A 24,098-nucleotide genomic window follows, 5' to 3' on the forward strand; every position below is an offset into this window, starting at 1 on the left:
CCCATGTTCAGTCTTGTGTTGAAAGATGTACTGTCTGCTTTACTGATAAACCTGAACAGCTACATCAGGTTCCCCCAACGTGTCAGTTTGCCTACTTTTAAGACTGACTTCTACCATATTGAATGCATCCCTTTATAATAGGGGCCATGGATGGCAACCACATTGCTTTGGTCCCTCCCAGGGCTACTGAACAAGTCTATAGGAACATCTCTCAAGTGACGGCCAAGTTTCCAGGACCTGTGTATGACTCCTTCATTCTGATGAACAGCAATGTACCCCACATGATGGCATAGCTACAGAGAGAGAGGGTGTGGCTCATTGGCATGTATGCAGAAGGAGTTGTGTCACTGTAATGTCAACTGTCATCCCATTCTGCCCTGTGCCTTTACCGGTATTGTGACAGGTCCTGCCTTTGTGCACACAGGTGACTTTGGCTATCCTAACCTTCCCTGGCTGCTGGCACCAGTGAGGTACCACACCACCGATGGGGAACATCGATTCAATGAGGCCCACCACAGGACAAGGCATGTTATTGAAATACATTTTGGCCTGCTGAAGGCCAGATTCAGGTGCCTTCATGTTCTGGAGGTGCCCTCCTCTACACTCCACAAAATGTATGCCAGATCATTGTTGCGTGCTACATGCTACACAATCTAGCCCTGAGAAATCAGATTTCATTACTGGCTAATGATGGAGGAAGCTGGACCAGTGGCTGATGAAGGTGACATGCAAAGTGAAGAGAAGGCTGATGAGGAAGGTGAGGCTGGTTATACGACTGAGCTGACCAGTCATTACTTCCAGTAACATATAGGTATGTTGTGTATGTATTGTCAAGTTTTCTATTTCCAAATTGCCTTCTGACAGTGCTCCTTTTGGTCAGGTACATCAGTGGAGATGTTCAGTGTACCTATCCCTTGTGTGAATTGGGGTGGGAGACAGATTGCCCATCAGGAGCTGTGATAATGATGTCATCTCTCAAACATGTGTTGGCAATTCAGGTTGCTAGGTTAACATATCGTATGTTCAGGCATGTGGTGTGTCATTTGTCCTGCAATCTCATGTGCAGATGTTTTTCCAACTATAGATTGTGTAGTGTGTATCTCTCCCTATTGGCTATGGTATTCATGGATTCTGGCCTTTCCTAACAGTAGTAAGTGTAGCTTTTACCCATGTCAGCTGAGAGGTACTGCATATTAGTCATTTGATTCCTGAGAATGTGGATGTGGCATTGTCTCCTGTTTCCCCTGTGCTGTTGCCAATCCACACTGAGCACAACAACAATGTACTGCATATGTGCTGTGACTGCCAGTATCCCTACTATACTGATGTGAGTCCCTGTCTTGGTCTATTTGCAGGTTGGATTTGTGGATCTACTCTGGTGTGTGGCTGGATTGGTGACTCCCTCACAACTGGATTTTGCAACATGTCTCATGTACTGTGTCACCTGCAGGAGAAGCCTCCCTCTGCTGTCCATGTAACAGACATTTGGTGAAGGGGAATAAACACACATTACAGTTTGGTATAAAATACATTCGTACATGTAACAATATTGACAGAAAGGCAGTCCCTGTGTTCCATGGTGTTTATTGTGTACAATGTGACAAACAGTTGATGAGTGCGGTCATGGTTAGAGTAATCATCAGAGTAGGTGGCCTAGCTTTAAGTAGTACAGGTCCAGTATCAATGGGCCATGTGAAAATAGAGACATAACATTGAGCAGCCAAGAGGGTGTCTCAGTAGCAAACAAGGGAGAATTTTCAGGAGAGGGTCACTTCCTGGCAGTGGGTTTTGTCTTGGAATCTGCTCCTGCAGGATGTCTGGAAGGATGACCATGTTTGTGGGGGGGTTCCTCAGCTACAAAGGGAGGGGTGCCAGTGGCCTGTGGCTCCACTGGCAGGGCCTCCATTCTACTAGCTGAGGCTGATGTTGATGGCTCTGTTGGTATCTCGCTAGTGAAGTGGCCTTCTGGTGGGTGGAGGAGGCACTCAGGATGGTGGTGAGCTCTTTGAGCACCCCTGCAATGGAGGCCCTAGTGGCATTGTGTGCCTGCCACTGCTGCATGGCATCCTGGTGGTATTCCCTCTGTAGCTTTTGGTTTTCCTCCAATATGGTGAGTATTTGGCTCATCTTACCCTGGGATTCCTGGTATGCTCCCAGGAGGTGGGAGATGATTTACTGGCCAGTCAAGTCCCTCGGGGGGCCCATCCGCTGGCCCACAGTTGCCCTCCTACAGCCCATGGCCCCCTGTGCATGTGCCCCCGGGACGGTGTGCCCACTCCCATTTACAACAGGACCTTAATTGTCTTAGGTGTGAGGGGTCGACTCAGGGTCGACCTGTACTGTGGGGCACACTACTGATTGACCAATCCTTGGGACACATGTTTGGGGACAAGGGTTTGGCTGTAATGTTGATGCCACAGTTTGGGGGTTTGGATGTGGGTAGGATGAGGCTGAGAGTGGTGGACTGACTAGGTGTCCCAGATGGGCCAGGTAAGTCATCAATATATAGACACCCTGAGGCATTGTCCTCACTGGGGGATTCATCCTGGGGAGGACTGGTTGTCTCTGGCATCCTATCCATGGTGGCAGTGGCAGGAGTACTGTGAATGAAGTCAGAGAGTGTCACATGGTAGAGGTGTTAATGTTGGTCTCTCTGTCTGATGCATAAAGTGGCTTGACTTGGCTCCCAGTTATGAGAATGACAGATGCATAACTGCAGACATTATGGATACTGGATAGTGGAATGGGTACCATGTTCCATTGTGAGTTGATGGATGAGGATTGGATTGCTGTCATTGCCATGCATTGGTCCTCAGTCGTAGCATCCTATTTTTGTTCCAAGTGCCATAGTTGTACAAGCAGGTGTTGCACTGTGACGTGGCCATGTCAGCTTTTTGTGTGGATGCGCAGGTGCACCACAGGAGTTGTAGTGATGGATATTGGCAGTGCTATCCATGCACTGGACAGGGACTGACTGGGTATTGTGGCTGGATGGTGGTGTGGTGATTGTGTGGGAGGTGTAGTAGAAGATAGGTTGACTTGGGGAGTGACAGGGTGGTGGAGTAGCTTGCAGGACCAGACAAATTAGTGCAAGGGGAGTGTTAGTGACTTACCAGAGTCTAGTCCTCCGGGTATTCCAGTCAGGCCCTCAGGATGGAGGAAGTCCAAACCTTCTCCTCCCATGATGCAACCACTGGCGGAGAAGGTGGGGGCCCACCGGCAGTCTTCATCATGGCAAATTGGTGCCTGGATGCCATGGAATGCACCTTCTCCCATGGGTCATTCCACCTCTTCAGGAAGTCCTCCCTTGTGCATGGATGGTTGCTCACTGAGTTGACCCTGTCAACGATTCTCTGCCTTAACTCAATTTTCCTGGCTATGGATGTTTCCTGGACCTGTTCTACAAGCAGTTGTGGTTCTACCCAAAGAATTTCATTGACCATGATCCTCAGCTCATCATCTGTGAAGCGTGGGTGTTTTTGATGGAACATGGTGGTTGTGTAGTGTGTGTGTGGCGTGTGTAGTGAGCAAGGGTGCAGTGTAGGGTGCTTGGTGGTGTCAGGGGCTGGGTTGTGTGTGCTGGTTGTTTGTGGTGTTTGTGTGCTGTGACAATGTGTATATTGTGTCAATGGCGTAGTTGTGTGGTGTGTGCTGAGTGTTGTGTATGATAGTTCCTGTGGTTTACAAGTGCAGTGTCTTTAGTTTGTGTGTTCCTCGCTGTCAATGATTATCATTTTGGTTGCAAAGGATTGTGGGTTGTGGGGGGTGTTTTATAGTGGTGTTTGTAGGTGTGTCTGATGTGCGATCTGTGTCAGGTGTGGGGTATTCGATTTGTCCAACGTGGTGCTGTGTTTTAGTGGAGGTGTGTTTTTGAACAGGGTAGTTTGCACCGCTACTGGATTTCTGCCATGCAATGACCACTAAGCTGATTTGTGGGTCATAATCTGGAGGGTGGAATGTGGTCGGCGTGGTGGTGCTGGTGGTGGAACTGCCTCTCTCCCACCCTGGGTGGTCCTGGCGGTCTCGGATTTGTGGCTGTATTGTGGCGGTGTTCAGTGTGTGACTCGTAATATGGTAGTCGGATTGCCTCCTCCATTGCAGTCTTTTGGCAGTCGCCAGCACAGTGGTCGTAGGCAAAGACCGCCAAACTCGTAATGAGGTCTTCAGTGATTGGCACACGCTAGTTTCAAAACGTGAATCAAAGGTCTGTTATTTCCTTGTTTAATTGTCTCTGTGATGTAACAGTGATGACACCAATTACATATGAAAGTGAGCTTTAGTATATTAACCCTGTGCTTTCAGTGTGGTTAAAACACTGAACTGTGTTCTTTCCGGTACTAACACGCTGCACTGATTAATCCCTGAATATTTGAGAGATCTAGATACTTTAGAATTGATTTTTATTCATTATCACCTGTTATATGCCTATGATTGTGAGTGTGACTGTGTTTTAAAACATCTCATCAAGACCCAACGAGCAAGACGTACACTGAATTTCTGGAACACTTTTGATCAGTCTTCCAGTGGGGCCACATTGACTTGGGAAGAAGGTGGGAATACATTTAGATAGTATAGAAGGCTAAACATTGTATCTGATTGCAGGTTCATACTGTTTCTTGAAGATCCCTAGAGAGAGGGGAGAGCCATCAAAAGCGAGAAAGGGGACCCTGACAGGTAGACCTTGCTTGTGGGAATTGGCGAAGAGTAGTTTTAGTATATTGACTACATGAAAAGTATTGACTAAATGTTTAATTCATCATAGGAGATATCTGCTCTTCATACACCACCGCCAGCCATCCAGATCCTGTCAGGCAACATACGTGTTTCTCTCGCTCTCTCATCCATCCCCTTTCCCCCGGAATGTTCCTGTACCAATCACATACAAGTAAGTGGGAGGAACACAACATCTAAGTGGAGTTGAGAACAAGCAACTTGTGTCAGCATTGTTTCTCTGAGGGACGAACAGGTTAGCACTTGACTCAGGTGGCACCACAGATTATTCAGAAACATGTGGAGTCTGCAAATAATTTAATGACTCCTATGCAAGTTGTTAGTCAAACTCAGACAATGCCAATGTATACTCTAGTGACAAAATCCCAATTGACTTCCTCAGTATTTACAGATCAGACTTTGGGAATTATTTACTTGAGAAATCAGAACACTTCATAAAGCCTAGAAGCATTAACAGTTCCTGCCACAATTGGTCCAGCTGTTCCATTGCATGCTCAGGGAAATACTGGGAGCAATATACAGAATCTTTTTAATTCAAATGCAGAAATGGTGAAAATCAATGCTACTGCGAGAGTTATGGCTCCAATGAATCAGACGTTTAACAAAACAAGTCTGCTTCTAGATTTAACTTATTCTAGAATTTCCCAAAATTTGGAGACACCAAATCCAAATGTGGTTCTAGTGTCACCTGAAAGAGCGATGGTCTGCCATGTAATACTCCACAATGTGTGCCTAATGTGAATAATGTTTCTTTACAATGCTTAACAACCGAACAATTAACAAAGTGGTTAGAGAAAGTGAGTGGAGCATCAGCAATGAAAACAATTACTGAAGGGGAAAAAACACTGAATCCGGCAACATTAAAATTAGATTGAAGGAACACTTTAAATTAATAGAATTGATTCATATAATGAAGATGATTTCTGTTTTCTGTGCAAAGATGTCACAAATAAAGCAGGATTAGCACATCAGAAATTATCAGAACTTACACAAAAATATGAAGTGGGTATTGAGAAATCTAAACCATTAAAGAGGAGTTATAGATTAGAATTTGATTCAAAAGACTGAATTGGAGGAATAATCCAAGGTTTTCAAACATGAGGAGCATTGGAGAAATGGGAAGGAAGATGGGTAAAAAAAGAGAACAGAAGAAAAGAGAGTCTGCAACTTCAAACTCTACTGACACTCAGCAGACAGATAGTCCAGTAAAAATATGACCAATGAGAGAAATTCCTGGAGGGAAATGTGTTCATGTCTCTAGGAGCAAGAGCGATATTTTGTGAATACTAATGTTAATTCAAGTGATATACAGACAATGAAGAAGATATTACCTTGTCATGCTTACAGAGGTCTTGGATACCGGAAGCAGGAATGTCCTTTGATGGTGCAGGAAGGTGTTGTGCAGATTTATGAACATAGGCCCTCATTACAATCCTGGCGTTAAAGGCCGCTGACCGCCGTGCTAACGGCCGCCAACATACCGTGGCGGAAATCCACTACAGGTATTATGACCCACATCTAGAAATCCGCCACAACACAGACACCCACACAAGTCCGCCACACCAAAGGTCACTGATAAACTGGAGATATCCAAACCCACACCGTTACGCCAACAGGAATACGCCCAAAGTATTACGACCCACAAATCAACGCTTACAAAACACAACCACATTGGACAATTCAAAATACACACACCTGACACACATACACACACCACACCCACACACTCACACCACTATAAAATGCACACCCACATTACCCACAACCCCTTACAATGACATTTTGGGAAGAAGCAGAGAAAGAGAATAGCAAAAACAACACCAGCATCCAGAGGCACACAACACCATCATGCGTACACCATCCACGCACCTCAAGGAACACACCCCAACACATCACCCCACACATCAGATCAACCATCACCTCACACATCACCCACACCACATCATGGCACCTCAAAGACACCCCAGGTTTTCTGAGGAGGAGCTCAGGGTCATGGTGGAGGAAATCATCTGGGTAGAGCCACAGCTATTCGGTTCACAGGCGCAGCAGACATCCATTTCAAGGAAGATGGAGCTATGGCAGAGAATTGACAACAGGGTCAACGCAGTGGGACAGCATTCAAGAACACGGGATGACATCAGGAAGAGGTGGAACAACCTACAGGGAAGGTATGTTCTGTGGTATCCAGACACCAGGTAGCCATACAGAGGACTGACGGTGGACACCCACCTCCTCCCCCACAACCAACAACATGGGAGGAACAAGTCTTGGCGATCATGCATCCTGAGGGCCTCGCAGGAGTAGCAGGAGGACTGGACTCTGGTAAGGCAAATCTTTACTATGATATCCCCCACCCTACCTGCATGCCATCACAAACACCTACCCATACCCTCACACCCATCACCCCAACACCTCACAGATACCCTACTGTCACAACCCACACATTCCAATACCAAGCCCTGCATGTGACAACAATGCATGGACACCCATCACAGACCTGCATGGACACCCATCACCAAAGCATGTCCAGTAGAGAGACTCAGCCAGGGCACACAATCACCACTCACACAAGGGCCAAGGCGATAATGCTAGCACAGGAGTAGAGGGAAACTCACCCATTGCACAAGATGGCATACGCAGATACAATAACTATGCATTTACACCCCAACAGGACCCCTACCCTATGTCACCGGACAGGAGGTGCCAGCCACATCCAGTTCCCCCACAGAAGAGGCCCACAGTGACGACAGCAGCTCTGCACGCCTGGATCAAGATGACCAGCCCGGCCCATCGGGGACCTCTGGACAGTCGCTTCCCCGCCACAGTCCCAAACCACCACTGAACCTCCCCCCTCAGGAAACAGCACCACAGCACCCACCCAGTGGGCCCAAGCCACTGTCCCCAGGACACGTCAATCAACAGTGTGTCCACCACTACAGGGACCCCAGGCAAACCCAATAACCCAGGACGATCAGGGACCTGGGGTCAGTGGCAGTGGGCACACGGTTCAGGGGACAGAGGCACAGGACAACAGGGAAGCTGGGAGGACTGCTGTGAAACAGGGGAGGACAGGCCCAGGGAACCCAGTCTCCACAAGGCACTCTCCAACATAATGGGAGCATACCACCATTCCCAGGAGACCATGGGCACGGTACTGGCCAATTTTCAGGAGACCCAGTGGCTGCAGGAGGAACAGTACCTGGGGATCAGGAAGGACTTGAAGTCCAAAAACACCACCCTGGTCGCCATAGCAGGGGTGCTGGCAGACATGGCCAACACCATGAGGGAGGCAGTGGCATACCACCAGGCCACTGACACCAGCCCGAACGATGAACAGCCCTCCACGTCTGCCGGCACTAGTGGACAGGAGGTCCCGCCACAGGACCAACAGGCCACCAGCACCCCACCTCCTGCAGAAGGAGAACCACCCCACAAACAGTCCCTGCGATCTAGGCACAAGACAGAGAACATTGGCAAGACCCCGCCAGGAAATAAGACTCTCCTGATTGTCACCCTTCTATCCCACTATGTCACCCTGACCACCTTGAACTGCCATTGCTCCACTTCCTATCCATACGCAGATACAATAACTATGCATTTACACCCCAACAGGACCCCTACCCTATGTCACCGGACAGGAGGTGCCAGCCACATCCAGTTCCCCCACAGAAGAGGCCCACAGTGACGACAGCAGCTCTGCACGCCTGGATCAAGATGACCAGCCCGGCCCATCGGGGACCTCTGGACAGTCGCTTCCCCGCCACAGTCCCAAACCACCACTGAACCTCCCCCCTCAGGAAACAGCACCACAGCACCCACCCAGTGGGCCCAAGCCACTGTCCCCAGGACACGCCAATCAACAGTGTGTCCACCACTACAGGGACCCCAGGCAAACCCAATAACCCAGGACGATCAGGGACCTGGGGTCAGTGGCAGTGGGCACACGGTTCAGGGGACAGAGGCACAGGACAACAGGGAAGCTGGGAGGACTGCTGTGAAACAGGGGAGGACAGGCCCAGGGAACCCAGTCTCCACAAGGCACTCTCCAACATAATGGGAGCATACCACCATTCCCAGGAGACCATGGGCACGGTACTGGCCTATTTTCAGGAGACCCAGTGGCTGCAGGAGGAACAGTACCTGGGGATCAGGAAGGACTTGAAGTCCAAAAACACCACCCTGGTCGCCATAGCAGGGGTGCTGGCAGACATGGCCAACACCATGAGGGAGGCAGTGGCATACCACCAGGCCACTGACACCAGCCCGAACGATGAACAGCCCTCCACGTCTGCCGGCACTAGTGGACAGGAGGTCCCGCCACAGGACCAACAGGCCACCAGCACCCCACCTCCTGCAGAAGGAGAACCACCCCACAAACAGTCCCTGCGATCTAGGCACAAGACAGAGAACATTGGCAAGACCCCGCCAGGAAATAAGACTCTCCTGATTGTCACCCTTCTATCCCACTATGTCACCCTGACCACCTTGAACTGCCATTGCTCCACTTCCTATCCCCCTTGGACATTGCACCTGTGATACCAAGAGACTGGACTCTACCATGGATATTCCTCCACCATCACCCCAGCCCATTGCACACCCCCCTCCACTTATTAGCACTTAAATAAACACCCTTGAATCACAAAACAATCTGGACTCAGTTTGTGCTTTCACAAATATATTATTCCAACCTCTTTGACAAATATCAATGTTAATGTTCATTTGCACATACCAAAGTATGACAGTTGTTGGGCAGCAGTGAACATAGCAGAAGGCAGAATGTGGTACCCAGATCTGTGAAAAGGAAAGCCAAAGTGAACTGTCAGGGTCCATACACAGAGGTAAAAAGGCAGACTTATACAATGTCCTACAGTAGTCTGACATGAGAGGAGCAGTGCCAGTCTCTTACCTGTGTCTCACTGGAAGTACTGCATGATGATGTTGTTTCGGTTGTCAATATCTTCTTCTTCTGCCTCTTCTTCTTCACTGTCCACAGGCTCCACAGCTGCCAAAAGACCAACATCAGGCCCATCCTCCTGCAGAAAAGGTACCTGACGTTGCAAAGCCAGGTTGTGCAACATACAGCATTCCACAATTATTTGGCACACCTTCTTCGGTGAGTAGTATAGGGAGCCACCTGTTAAATGGAGGCAACGGAATCTGGCCTTCAGGAGGCTGAAAGTCTGCTGTATAATCATCCAAGTTTGCCAATGTGCCTCATTGTAGCATTCCTCTGCCCTTGTCCTGGGATTCCTCACTGGGGTCAGTAGCTATGACAGGTTGGGGTGTCACCTGCAAATATCAAGGGACAATTGTGAGACACACACTAACCCTTAGGGACAACCCCATACCCAGACACCTATTCATACTGTGTGGGGACCTTGGGCTCACCTATTAGCCACACACAGAGCCTCTGGAGTTCGCCCATCACATATGTAAGCGTCATGCACAGAGCCAGGATACTTGGCATTCACATGAGAGATGTACTGGTCTGACAAACACACCATCTGCACATTCAGTGAATGGTAGCTTTTACGATTTCTGTACACCTGTTCATTCCTGCAGGGGGGGGACAAATGCCACATGTGTACCATCAATGGCACCAATGATGTTGGGGATATGTCCCAGGGCATAGAAGTCACCTTTCACTGTGGGCAAATCCTCCACCTGGGGGAAAACAATGTAGCTGCACATGTGTTTCAGCCGGGCAGACAACACTCTGGTCAACACGTTAGAGAACATTGACTGTGATATCCCTGATGCCATGGCCACTGTTGTTTGAAAGAAACCACTGGCCAGGAAATGGAGCACTGACAGGACCTGCACTAGAGGGGGGATACCTGTGGGATGGCAGATAGCTGACATCAGGTCCGGCTCTAATTGGGCACACTGTTCTTGGATTGTGGCACGATCAAGTCTGTAGGTGTAATATTGTGTCTTTCTTCCATTGTCGACAGGTCCACCAGGGGTCTGTACACCGGAGGATGACGCCATCTCATCATCTGCCCCAGCGGATGCGCCCTATGGAGGAGAATGGTGAGCAGAGGGTCAGTGTGTGGCGTTGTCTGTCCGTATTTGTGCCCAAATGTGCTATGATGCAGTTAGGTGCCATGCCATGGGATGTGAGTGGGAGTTCGGATGAAGAAGAATGTGTGCTAGCAGCTTCATTAGACGTGAATCAGAGTGGTCCCTATGTAAATAAAACAGTTATGGGTCACAAAGTCTCATTATCAGTTGACACCGGAGCTACCCGCTCTGCTGTCAGAACGGCAGAAGTTCCCAGTGTGACACTTTCAGGGAGAACAGTACAGTTTGTATGAGTAGAGAATCAACAGCTGACAAGTCCGATTACTGAAGCAATACCCGTTTAAATTGGTACTTTTGAAGACATGCACAAATTTGTAGTCTGTGACTCAAGTCCAGTATGTCTCTGGAAAGAAATTTGTTGTGCAAATTAAAATGTTTAATTACTTGTACACATGATAGAAATGCCATCCAAACAAATAGTGATGAGGAGTCATGAACACCAGTTGACTGTAATCTTATCAATGAAGAATTCCCATTGATTACTCTTTTTCCTTCATTGACAGTACTAGACCTGCCAAATGGCCTACAAGATAAAGGGCCTCATTCCGACTGCCGCCGGCCTGGCGGGGCCCGCCAGAATACCGCTGCGCGGTCAAAAGACCGCCGCGGTTATTCTGGGTTTCGTGCTGGGCTGGCGGGCGACCGCCAGAAGGCCGCCCGCCAGCCCAGCGGGAAACACCCTTCCATGAGGATGCCGGCTCCGAATGGAGCCGGCGGAGTGGAAGGGGTGCGACGGGTGCATTTGCACCCGTCGCGATTTTCAGTGTCTGCATGGCAGACACTGAAAATCTTGGTGGGGCCCTGTTACGGGGGCCCCTGCAGTGCCCATGCCATTGGCATGGGCACTGCAGGGGCCCCCAGGGGCCCCACGACACCCCATACCGCCATTCTCTTCCTGGCGGCCAAAACCACCAGGAACAGGATGGCGGTATGGGGCTCGGAATCCCCATGGCGGCGCAGCAAGCTGCGCCGCCATGGAGGATTCCCCAGGGCAGCGGGAAAGCAGCAGGAAACCGGCGGTGCACCGGCGGTTTTCCGTTTCTGACCGCGGCTGTACCGCCGCGGTCAGAATGCCCATGGGAGCACCGCCAGCCTGTTGGCGGTGCTCCCGCGGTCGTTGGCCCTGGCGGTGTCAGAATGACCCCCAAAGTTATTTTAAAAGTGTGGGATCTTTCTGGAAAAGATGTTGGTCTAAAGGAGTAGAACCAGCCAAAGTCCCAGTTAAACCTAATGCTGTTTTCCCCAAAACACTCCAATATCACATGGCACCAGATGTAATGGAAGGAGTTACTCCTGTAAGTGCAGATTTTGTTGAGAAAGGGATTTTGAAAGAAGCGCTGAGCAGCCTATGTAACTCACCTATTATGGGTTTGTAAAAACCTAGTGGGAATTCTGCATACTTCAGGATTTGAGAAAAATCAATGATATAGTGGTCAAATTTTGTCCAGTGGTACCTAGTCCATCATTGATTTTGTTCCAAATTCCATGTGACGCAGAATGGTTCACAGTAGTGGGCTTGTCACAAGCATTTTTCTCAGTGACTCTACATGATGTTAGCTATTTTCTCTGCTGTGTTGAAAAATAATATGGAGTCATTGGAAATGCCTTTCCAATCTACATTGGTTCAGTACATGGTTGTTTCAAAAACACAAGAAGCATGCAGGCAAGATAATATTGCCCTATTGAATCATCTGGGTGAAAATGGACAGAAGGTGTCTCCAGCAAAATTACAGTATTTTCAGAAAGATGTGAAGTATTTGGGATATCAACTAGAGAAAGGTGCAAGGAAAGTGTCCAGAGAAAGAGTTACAGCTATATTGCAAATATTATGAATGGTGACTTCTGTCACCAATGAATCACCAATTTTTATTTTATTTCCAAACCTTTGCAGAGGTTGACCCACAAAGATATGACTGATCCTGTGCTCTTCAATAAAGCTTGTATGAAAGCTTTTACTGAAATGAGAGAGAGTTTGTGACAAGCACCAGCTCTTGGAATTCCTGACTACACAAAACCCTTTTCATTGTTTTGTCATGAACACGATTGATGTGCTCTTTCTGTCTTAACACAAGTCCATTGTGGCATAATCATCCTGTGGCATATTTTTTAGCATATTTTGGATCCAGTTGCTGCCATTTACTAGGCTGCCTAAAGTAGGTAGCTGTGGTTGGTGCAAGCCTTTCCCAAAGTAAGAGCATTGTGGTGGGACATACTTTAACTGTTCTGGTCCCTCACTCAGTTGAGGTCTTGCTTACCAGGACCAAAACTTAATACACAACAGATGCTTGGTTGACTTGCTATGAGTTGCTGAATTAGGTTCCCCGAATGTTACCCTCAAAAGATGCGGAGTACTTAGGGGCATATTTATACTCCGTTTGCCCCATATTTAAACCCTGACGCCCGAGTCCGCGCAAGGGAAAAATCCGCAATGTGCGCCATTTTCTGGATGCGGCAACCCGCCCTGCGTTAATGATATGCAGGGTAGGCGTTCCCGTCCAAAAAACGACGCACACAGCCGTGCGCCGTATTTATGCTTCCGGGCAAAAATGACTCTCGGCCGGGAGGCAGCGCAAAAAAATGACGCAAAGCCCGATTTGCGTCAAAATTTAACGCCTGGGTCAGGGCAGGCGTTAAAATGGGGCAAACACACCTGTATTTAATCAGAACACACAGAACAAACAACAGAGCAGCAGAGCAGCAACAGGGAGAAATGGAGGTGATTTTCATTCAGCGTGCACGTCGACGCAGAGCCCTGCAGCAACAACAGCAGCTACAACAACAACAGCAGGGACCCCAAAGGCAGCGCAGAAGGCAGGAGAGGATATTCTGCCCAAGAACAACCCTGCATGGCCTCAGGGAACACGACATCATCCATAGGTACCGGTTGAACTAGCAGGCCATTCATCAGCTGCTGAGAAATATTGAACAGCAGTTGGCCCCCACTTTGGTGACACCCCACACCATCCCAACAGAAACAAAGCTGCTTGCCGTACTTCACCTGCTGGCAAGTGGCTCGTTTCAGACAACTGGTGCCCTGGTTGCTGGAATATCACAACCATCATTCTCCGCATTCCTGCCAAAAGTACTGGATGCCATCATTTGCCTGACACCCCTCCACATCTGCTTCCCTATCACACTGCAGAAGCAGCAGGAAACAAAACAGGGGTTCTACGCCATCAGTGGCTTCCCACACGTCCTTGGTGCAATCGACTGCACACACGTACGCCTTGTGCCACCTGCTGCAACAGAACACCTCTACCGCAACAGGAAGCACACACATTCAATCAATGTGCAGGCCATAGTCGATCACCAAGGATTGATCAGCAACATTGTGGCTAAATATCCTGGGAGTGTACATGACGCATTCATCTTCCGTCACTCTACCATCAACCAACACTTCCAGAATGGACGGTATGGCAATGGACTACTTGTTGGTAAGTACAAAAATCCAACTTATATACACACTGCACAGAAACCCTCTAGGACACACAACACATACACCACAATAGCAACACCTAGCCAGGAACACACTGAGGTCCTGACATCACTAGCCATGTTTCTGAAGTCACCATTGAACCTGTCGCACATTGGAATGTACTCCACAGCTTAATGTGAAGACATTAATGAGTGTGGTTGCCTAAATGTCACCTTGCAAATTGGAAGTGTCACAATAACCTGTACATTAATACATTGCATAAGTCTTAAGGTATGGTATGTCCAGGGTACTTTCATATGAACGTCTTAACTACACTTTCATGTGTTAACTCTGCATGGAACTATCATCTCACCCCCAGTGAAGACACACGGACACCTGTATCACAAGTCACAAGTCAAGGGAGGGCACACTGTTATGAAAATAAAAATACAGACTGCTGACAAACGGCTAGCTAACAAACACTTGCTCAGCCAAGGAAAAAACTCAATTCAAAACTTTTACCCTACAAGTATAGGTTGTCACATTAGTACACAAAAGAGTCACAGACAACACAAGACAACTACTGCATTCAAAGGTCTGTACAAGAGTGCTTTCTACATCTAATTGATCCCATTCTGTGTTTCTATTTCAGCTGATCAGGGGTATGGCATCCAGCCTTGGTTAATGACACCATTTGGGAACCCCACTACTGCTGCAGAGCGGGCATACAACGACACCCATAAGAGTACACGCAGCATTGTTGAGCGGACCTTTGGGATCCTAAAGTCAAGGTTCCGCTGCCTTGACATCACTGGCGGTAGCCTACTCTATTCCCAAGAGATGGTCTGTAAGATCATACTCACTTGTGCCATATTGCACAACATTTGTGTAAAAAGGAACATTCCCCGCCTTGAACCAAACCCAGACATACCTGAAGATGACGAAGAGGAGGATGCTGGCCCGTAACAGGAGGGGGAACAACCAAACACGGCAGCAGGAGTGCGTAGGCGCCAACAGCTTGTAAATATTTTTTTTTCATAATTTCTTATATCAACACTTATTGCACAATTGTAAATAAACACAGATAACAAACACCACATCATGCTTTGGCCTATTCATTTCTGCCCACCTTTAGTTTCGAAATTTCTGAAGAAGAATGTCGTCTCATTGAGCAATAATGATATAACAATCATGACACCAAAAAAAAACATCACAAATGTATGCACAGAGGGTAGGATGTTACATCATACATTACCATCCACAGAGGGCCACAGGAGTACAAATGTGGCAATTACACATGCCTGATCCAGACACCTGAGACAGTCTCTCACTCAGCCCAAAAATGTAGATCATTTGAAAGTCTCATCACACGTGTTCAGTGACAGGGTGGGACCATCCATGTGTACGTGACCATGTCCTCAATGGCTTCTCTCAAGTTTTTGATATGAACAATACCCAATTGGAACAAGATTAGCTGCCACTAACTCATGAGGAGACCTTGAAGTTACAGTGACAACATACACCCAGACAGGTGATAGTGGATCCACATTCGCCCACACATATAAACATATGTCATCCAATCAACCAAATATTTGCAAGCTGCCCATCACAGTAGTGTCCCAGTTTGAACCTAGCAGGAAGAATTTAACATGCAACTAAACAAGGTAATGCATAAAGGGCCACATACATCAACAATCTATTTGTCATCAGCACATGAGGAACGCTGAGATTTTGCAAACATAGTCATTGCAAAATGGTATGTCAGATTGCTCCAAATCATCAATAGTGCAAACGTCAAATGGGCAAATGAGATGAATGAATGGCTAACAGTGATTCATACCCTATGGCCTTACATTAGCCTGCTGCTGCAGGTTTTGCATAACAGAATAAATAAAAGCCATGGCTACATTAGCAAATCTGGATGGGCAAACCCTAGGGTGCTGGGGGCCTAAGTCCACCTCTACCGCCCCCCAAATATACAAGAATCATGTACTTGTGAACTAAAGACATGCATAAGGCGCATGTGTGGCCTACATGTCAAAAGTCAAACACAAATCAGATACACAAAATCATAATAGGACATGGTTAGCCCCATAAAACTGGAAGTGACTATTGCACTCCCTGTTTGGACTATAGATAAATGCCTTACCATGATAATTGTGTACACATTTTTGAGAAGGAATACATCATGGTATCCCATCCATCATTTCAAAATAGCCATCAGCAATTACCCAAAATATGTGTACAAATATGGTTAATAATTTTTTTTAAGGTATCATAAATATTACAGTGTGAATGCCTTCTATACATCCAATAAGGGACATGTGTCATAGCTAACCACAAATGTGTATCACATAGCACCGTTTGGCCATGACAAATTTCCTTCCCCAACTTAAAAAAATGAAGACATAATTTAAAAATGCGTCAAAATTCCACGCATACAGCATGGGCGTCATCATTTTTTCACGTACAGGAGTGCACAGAATGCAGAGTCAAAAAATATGATATGAAAATTAATAAATTAATAAGGTACATGACATGTCCACCATATTGTCCATGTTGCGTCAAATTTCCACGCATACAGCATGGGCGTCATAATTTTTTCACGTACAGGAGTGCACAGAATGCAGAGTCAATAAATATGATATGAAAATTAATAATTTGATAAGGTACATGACATGTCCACCATATTGTCCATGTTGCTTCACATTTCCACGCATACAGCATGGGCGTCATAATTTTTTCACGTACAGGAGTGCACAGAATGCAGTCAAATATAAATTTTCATAAATGTTTCTCATATTTTGCCATGAAATTATAATTTTCATATGCTAATTTTTAACTCTGCATCCTGTGCACTCCTGTACGTGAAAAAATTATGACGCCCATGCTGTATGCGTGGAAATGTGAAGCAACATGGACAATATGGTGGACATGTCATTCTACACTAGAACTGTAAACTCAGCCTCACAATAATGTAAGGGAACAATGAAGAAATTAATTTTGACTCTGCATTATGTGCAATGTTATGCGTAAAAAAATATGACGCACAATGTGTATGCGTGAAAACATGACGCATAACGGGAAAATAAAAACGGCGGCCATTTTATGCAGGTAGTGATGTAATAGGATATCCTGTTTACAAAATCTGTGCTGGGAGTTAACTTTCACTTTCACTTTGCAGTCTCAGATTTATCTAGACTGTGTGGTTGTGTGAAAAGTGTAGTCCTGTGTTTAACTGCTTTTGTGTCCTGTGTACCTTGTATTTTGTCTTTTTGTGATCCTAGTCTTGTTGTCTAATATTGTCTCAGTCTGTTTAGTGTACTTTTGTCCAATCCTGTATTTGTTTGTATTGTCTGTAGGAGTCTGTTCTGGGTAGTTTAACTTTGGGGTTAGTTGGGCTATTTTTCTTAAGTTTTCTTTTTCCTTCACTACTCTACCTTTCCCCATTTCCCACTTTTACTTGTTTATCTAATTTTTCTCCTTTAAATTAGTTAATATGTCAGGTAGGCCTCGGCTTGCCAGGATGGGTGAGGAGGAATTGGGGGGATTCATTTGGCTCGTTTGCCATTTCCTCCCACTCATGCTGGAGGCTGGGGGCCGTGTGATACAGGGGTATCACACGGAGGCACGTAAAGTCCGGTGGGGGAAGGTGCGCCATCACCTAGTCCGGGTGTACGGGAGCATGAGGAATGAGCATCAACTAAAGCACCGCTGGGCTGATCTCATATCCAGGGAGCAGGACCTGCTGGACCACCTGGGAATCAGGATTGGTGGCCATGTTGGTGAGTACAAATCAATTACATGTGAATAAAATAAATCTGTGTGGGGAAATGTGATGATTGTTAGCCAATCTGCTAGATAAGTAGCTGACTGTGTGTAATGCTAGGGAAACCTAGGCCCATATTTATACTTTTTTAGCACCGAATTTGCGCCGCTTTTTGACGCAAAAACTGCGCAAACTTACGAAATACAATTGTATTTTGCAAGTTTGCGCCGTTTCTGCGTCAAAAAATGACGCAAATGCGGCGCAAAAAAAGTATAAATATGGGCCCTAATGTGTATTTGTTGCACAATCTGTAGGAAGACCAATGCTAGCAGTCAGATGGCTCATGTTTTCAACACATACCGGGTGCCTGTAGCTGTATGTAATGTAGTGTTGCCTTTGTGTCAGACAAGCGACACGTTAATGCCTCTATTTGAACTCTACAGGTCATATTGGCCAGTGAGAAAGTCATGTAGAAACAACATACTTACATATGTTGACGCCATAGCTAGACAGAAAATTGTAAACCCATGATGATGCTATAAATGTGTGGTGCCTTCACGTCACATGAAGTTAGCTATGTTGTCCACACATATGTCACATGTGTGTCTGGTTGCTGTGTTTTGAAAATGTACACCTAGCCTGTTTGATTGTGAGGGGTTATGCAGTCCTCAAGTAACCAGCTTTTGGATGTCTCTCTGGGATGCACATGATGAGATGTATGCAAGCCATTATTGTTGGGGCATACTAATGGAGGGGTATATTTGACAACACCTGACTGTCCTGGCCACTGCATGTGTGTAGTGGGGTGTGTAACTGTAGCAGGAGACTCATCCAATGTTAATGTTGAATAAAAATTCATCCATGCAGTATGAGCATGTGGGAAAGTGTATCATTACCATGTCATATTCACACAGTGTCATAGTAACTGCAATTATTTGTCAGTGCACTGAGTCTGAGTATATTCTTCCTTTCATGCTTTACAGGTGGACCAGCACCGTACACCGTGGGAGAGGTGGCACATTTTGAGGACCCCGATACCTACAGTGAGTGTGGCCTGAGTGCTATATTTATTGTTTGCTAGTGATGCATGATGGACTACTGTGTGTTCAACAGAATTCATGATTTGATGCGCTGGCCGTTCATTGGCATTGTTGCTCTAGTGGGATTTCAAATATCACTTCTGTTTCTGTAGACCAATACTTAGCCATCTCTCAGATTTAGGGGCTGTAGGTCATTCCAGTTGGGCCGCTATGGGGAATGGGATGAGTCATGTGGAATACACTGGTTAATGTAAGAGTTGCTCGGGGACTTGGCTTGAACTGAGTCTGCATATCAGACTGACATTCTCCCAGATAGCTTTGGCAAATGGCTTGTATGAAATGTGCAGCTTCCTAGTTGAGGATGCACTGTGTACACTGTCGGTTGGATCTTCCAGGGGCATGTACTTCCACTAGTTGAACTCGAAGTGTGTGTGACTAGAGTGCAATGGCCTAGGTGTTCAGTCGACTCATGATCATGGGTGTTCTTGCTCCTCTGTGTGTGTTGTAAAACATGCCTCAATGATAGTATGTGATGTTGGCCTGAGTCAGAGCATTTTGACATGTGTGGACCTTGGATATGACAATGTTTGGCTGACTCCAACGTGTTGCTAGCCCTTCATTGGTGTTGTGTGTGAAGGCACATACTTGTTGACCTTTCTATACACTCCTGGGTGTGCATTGAACCTGGGATTGTTGGTTGTTCTTCCCATCCCACCCTCAAAGACTGCCATGTGATTGGGGATAGGGTACCTAGGACTGTAGCAACCAGTATGTTACACGTACTTGTGACCTTTTGCAACTTTGTTTGGAACCTAGGGCCAGATGTAGCAAACAGTTTTCAAGTTGCAAACGGCAAATATCGCCCTTTGCGAGTGGCAAACGTCTGTTTGCTATGCAGAAATGCATTTTGTGAGTCGGAACCGACTCGCAAAATGCATTTCCGACTGGCAAATAGGAAGGGGTGTTCCCTTCCTAATTGCGACTCGCAGTGGTATGCAATTCCATTTGCGACCGAGTACGTGGTTGCAAAGGGAGTGGCAGTTACCATCCACTTGAAATGGATGGTAACCCACTCGCAAACTGGAAGGGGCCCCCATAGGACCCCTTCCCCTTTGTGAGTGGACCCAAAAATATTTTGGCAGAGCAGGCAGTGGTCCAAGGGACTACTACCTGGCCTGAAAAAATCCGAAAATAAAGGTTTTGGTTTATTTTTCTAAGTGCAGCTCGTTTTCCTTTAAGGAAAACGGGCTACACTTGGGGACAAAAACACCTGCTTTATTTAAAAGCAGTCACGGACATGGAGGTCTGCTGTTCCCAGCAGGCCTCCATCCCCGTGAGTGCCCATAGTCGCTAAGGGGGCGCAAATTGGGACCCACCTCATTGATATTAATGAGGTGGGTCTTTGCGACCCCATAGCGACTCGCAGACGGTGTCAGAGACACCGTTCTGCATAGCAAATTGAAAGTCGCAATGTTCCGTCTTCCTACATCTGGCCCCTAGTGTACACATTCGGTTATGGCCCATGGGTTCAATATTAGCAAACCACAAATTACAAATGGCATTGAGTGAGGGTTGTGATAGTTATCACATAGAGTGACATATGTAGTGAAGTCAGTATGCGGAAGAGGTTCAGCCATAATGTCAGATGCATTAGGCATTATTTGGATGAGTAGTTTAGGCTGATGTCATCCATCATGTAGAGACATGGATATGCTAGGTGTGAGATGCCCTTATGTATGCAGGCTTCACATGTACTTCCTCTGAGACTTTAAGTGAACTATGTTGTGACAATTGCTGCAACAAATACATTACAAGTAATGTACAAATAACCCATTGTGCTACTCCACCCAATGCAATTCCAAAGGTAAATATTTGCCATTTCTCTTCACAGCTGCAAACATGAGTGCTGCAGATAGACACCAATTTGAGAGGCGTGCCATGTGATACAGGCACATCCTGCAGGTGCAGTCGGGGTACCGGAGGATGGCCCGAAAATATCAATCAGATCGGGCCTCCGGGGCATGGTGGGCCTCACCACAGGGTGGGCCTACATTGCCCACAACAGCCACCAACACCACATCCACCAGGTCTCCCCAAGTGGCCCCAGTAACGTCGGGCACAGTTGACCCTGGCTCCTCATCCAGACCTGGACGCAGCCATGTTCAACAACGAGGACAGTCCAGTGGGCATTCAACTGCTGGCACAAGGTCCACCTCGGCCGGCACATAGACAGCATCAGCCCCTCCTGTGGACCCAGCCGCATTCCTGGCATTGAGCCGTAAATTGGACAAGGTGTTTAATAAGGTGGACAAGCTGAGCCAGGATGTGGCGTATATAAAAAAAAGGGTTCGCTCCATCAGGCGGACCCTACGGAGGGCCAACCACTAGGACATTTGCCTTGTTTTACTTTTACCCCTCCCCTCTCTCCTCTTTCCTATTTTGTACTGATAGTTGGGTTTTGGGGCTTAGTATTAGGTTAGTATAGGTAATTAGCTTAGTTAGTGTTAGGGAAGAGGGTGGGGGGTCCTTATTCTTTCTATCTTTATTTTTTGGGTGGGTTGGTGTTTGGGGGTCAATGTTGGGATTCCAGTTTCTTTAAAAAAAAAAAAATACAAACCCCCCCCCCAAAAAAAAAAAAAAAAATATATATATATATATATATATATATATATATATATATATATATGTATATATGCTTGTTTAGGAAAGTATAGTATGTGTGTAGGTTAGTAAGTGTTGTCTTGCATGTGTCCTGTCTCATAATGGTGGGTGGGGGGTTGATGTTTAGATCGTTTCGTTATATGTGTAGAGTAAGTTTAGCTTAGGTTAGTTAGGGACAGTTGTGGGTTAGTAGTAGTCAGGTTAGATTAGTGTAGGTATTACTTTTCCCTTAGTTGCCTCTTGTGTGAAAAAATAGTAATAAATATATAGTTAACCCTTTACATGATGCGTTAGGTGCTACTTTATCATGGCCTTGACATCAGTGTAGGTGAATGTTTTTGTATGACATTAGTGTCCTATGCTAGCCATCCCCAGAAAATGGAGGTTTAACATGCCAGCTACCCCTGTTATCACTTGGTAAGTATCCACCATTTGGGAGACCCACAATTGGTAGTTTGCATTGATCACCAAGGTTTTGTGTTGGTGAGTATGTATTCTACTTCACAAAGTGTGCTTCCAGACTTGTTATTGTGGGCAATTTCATAGGTCGGACTGCAGTGTGATGTTGAGGGAGATCATTGTAGATGAGGTGTTGTTAACACTCTTGTCTTGTTGCCTTCATTGCTGACCTACATCATGTGTGTGCTAATTCTGCATGACTTTCCTTCATGGAAGTATACTCAGAAAGGGTGATTGATGCAGTGTTATTTGTTTATGTTTGCTTACATTTTGCAGCATAATTTCATGTTTTAGTATTGCATGGTGCCTACATATCTCAGCCACCATTAGTTGACTAAAATTGCTATAGATGTTGCATCATTCTGTCCAAAACACCATGATTGTGTGTGGTTAGTCCCTTCATCAGTTATTCTCCTCAGTATGGTAAGGCTATGATGCAATCCTGGCCACTGCACAGATGTATCAGACTACATGATGTCAGGACAGTTGTATTGACAAGCTACATGGTTGCCACACAGGCACTTTGGAGTTATGTACTGCACAGTTGAAGTGTGAAATAACACAGAGACATATTAGGTGTGCAAGTGCTATTTATTTATAGGTGCTGTAGTGCAAAATGTCCATTGTCCATGATTGCTGGGTCCGTTCTGGTGCATTCTTACATAGTGATCCTACAGAAGGGGTGTGGATGATGCTCCTGACATGCTGGGGTGATGTCACAGACAGTGCAGAGGTACAGGAATTGGCAAATAGTAGGAGAGAGACATTCACTGGCAATGCTGACAAGTCATACAGTGGATTGCAGAACAGTCATTGAGTGTAGTTGTAGTGAGACTGGCATTTGTCAAAACGTAGGACCTTGGTCAAAGTAGGCCATGGTGCAGGGACTAGTGCTTCCTGGTACTCTTCCGTGTGAATGTGATCTGTTCCATGTCTTCTTCTTCTGATGTGTGTGTTGCCTGGTTTGTCCTTGTTGTTGTTGGTTGTGAAGGGGCAACACACACCTCAGTGTTAGAAGACGTGGAGGCAGACATCCCGGGGGCTGCTCCCTGTGGAGTTATTAAGGGCAGTACTGCAGCAAGGAGGGCCTGCTGGTTTTTGAGAATGGCAGCCACATCACGATGGTAGGCAGCCAGGTTGGCCCTGAGGGGTTCAATGTTGCATTCGTGCACACGTTGACTGGATTGCAGTTGTAGGTGTTGTGTCAACTGGATGACAGCTGTGCTGATTTCCTTCAGTGTTTTGACAAGTTCCTGCAAGAGAGATGTTCGGGCTTCCGTAGCAGCTGCCTGATCTGCAAATGATGTCATGCACGAACGCACCCCCTCAAGGCTGGCTGCCATGCTTTGCATCCCCACCCGCACCTCCTTGGCCAGCTCCCGCTGGACACCAACTACAGCTCTTTCAAAGCTGGTGCCAGTGTCGTCAGAGTCCTCAGCTGTGTTGGAGCTGGCAGGTCTCACAATTGGGGTGGTGGGTGGTTCTTCTGTGATGGCTGCTTCTTCTGTGCTCCCCCTTGTGACTGAAGGTGGGGTCTGGAGGCTTTCAAGGACCTTTTGGATGGTCTCTTGGGAAATATTTATGGGCTCGTCATCCATGTCATCAGGGAAATCAGGGACAGGCATATCTGCAGGAGATCCATGTTCCTCTGCAATGAAAGAGGGTACAATTAGTGTGTCTGTGTTGTGACAATTTTGCCATAAGATGCAAGCCTTTGGATGACTTAACTTTGTGCTCTGGTTTGGTATTGGTATCTGCTGTCCTTCATATGGGCATTGTTATAGGCCTATGGCCCACCTGTGTGTCACATGTATGATATTGAGTTATCAGACTTGTCTACCTTATTGCCTCTAGGTGTTGCTTTGTCCAAATTTGGGAATAGCCATCTTTTTGTCCTTCTTGTCCCTCCGTGTATATCTATTCTTATGGAGAGACATTT

The sequence above is a fragment of the Pleurodeles waltl genome, chromosome 2_2 (assembly GCF_031143425.1).
Source record: "Pleurodeles waltl isolate 20211129_DDA chromosome 2_2, aPleWal1.hap1.20221129, whole genome shotgun sequence".
Taxonomy (NCBI): Eukaryota; Metazoa; Chordata; class Amphibia; order Caudata; family Salamandridae; genus Pleurodeles; species Pleurodeles waltl.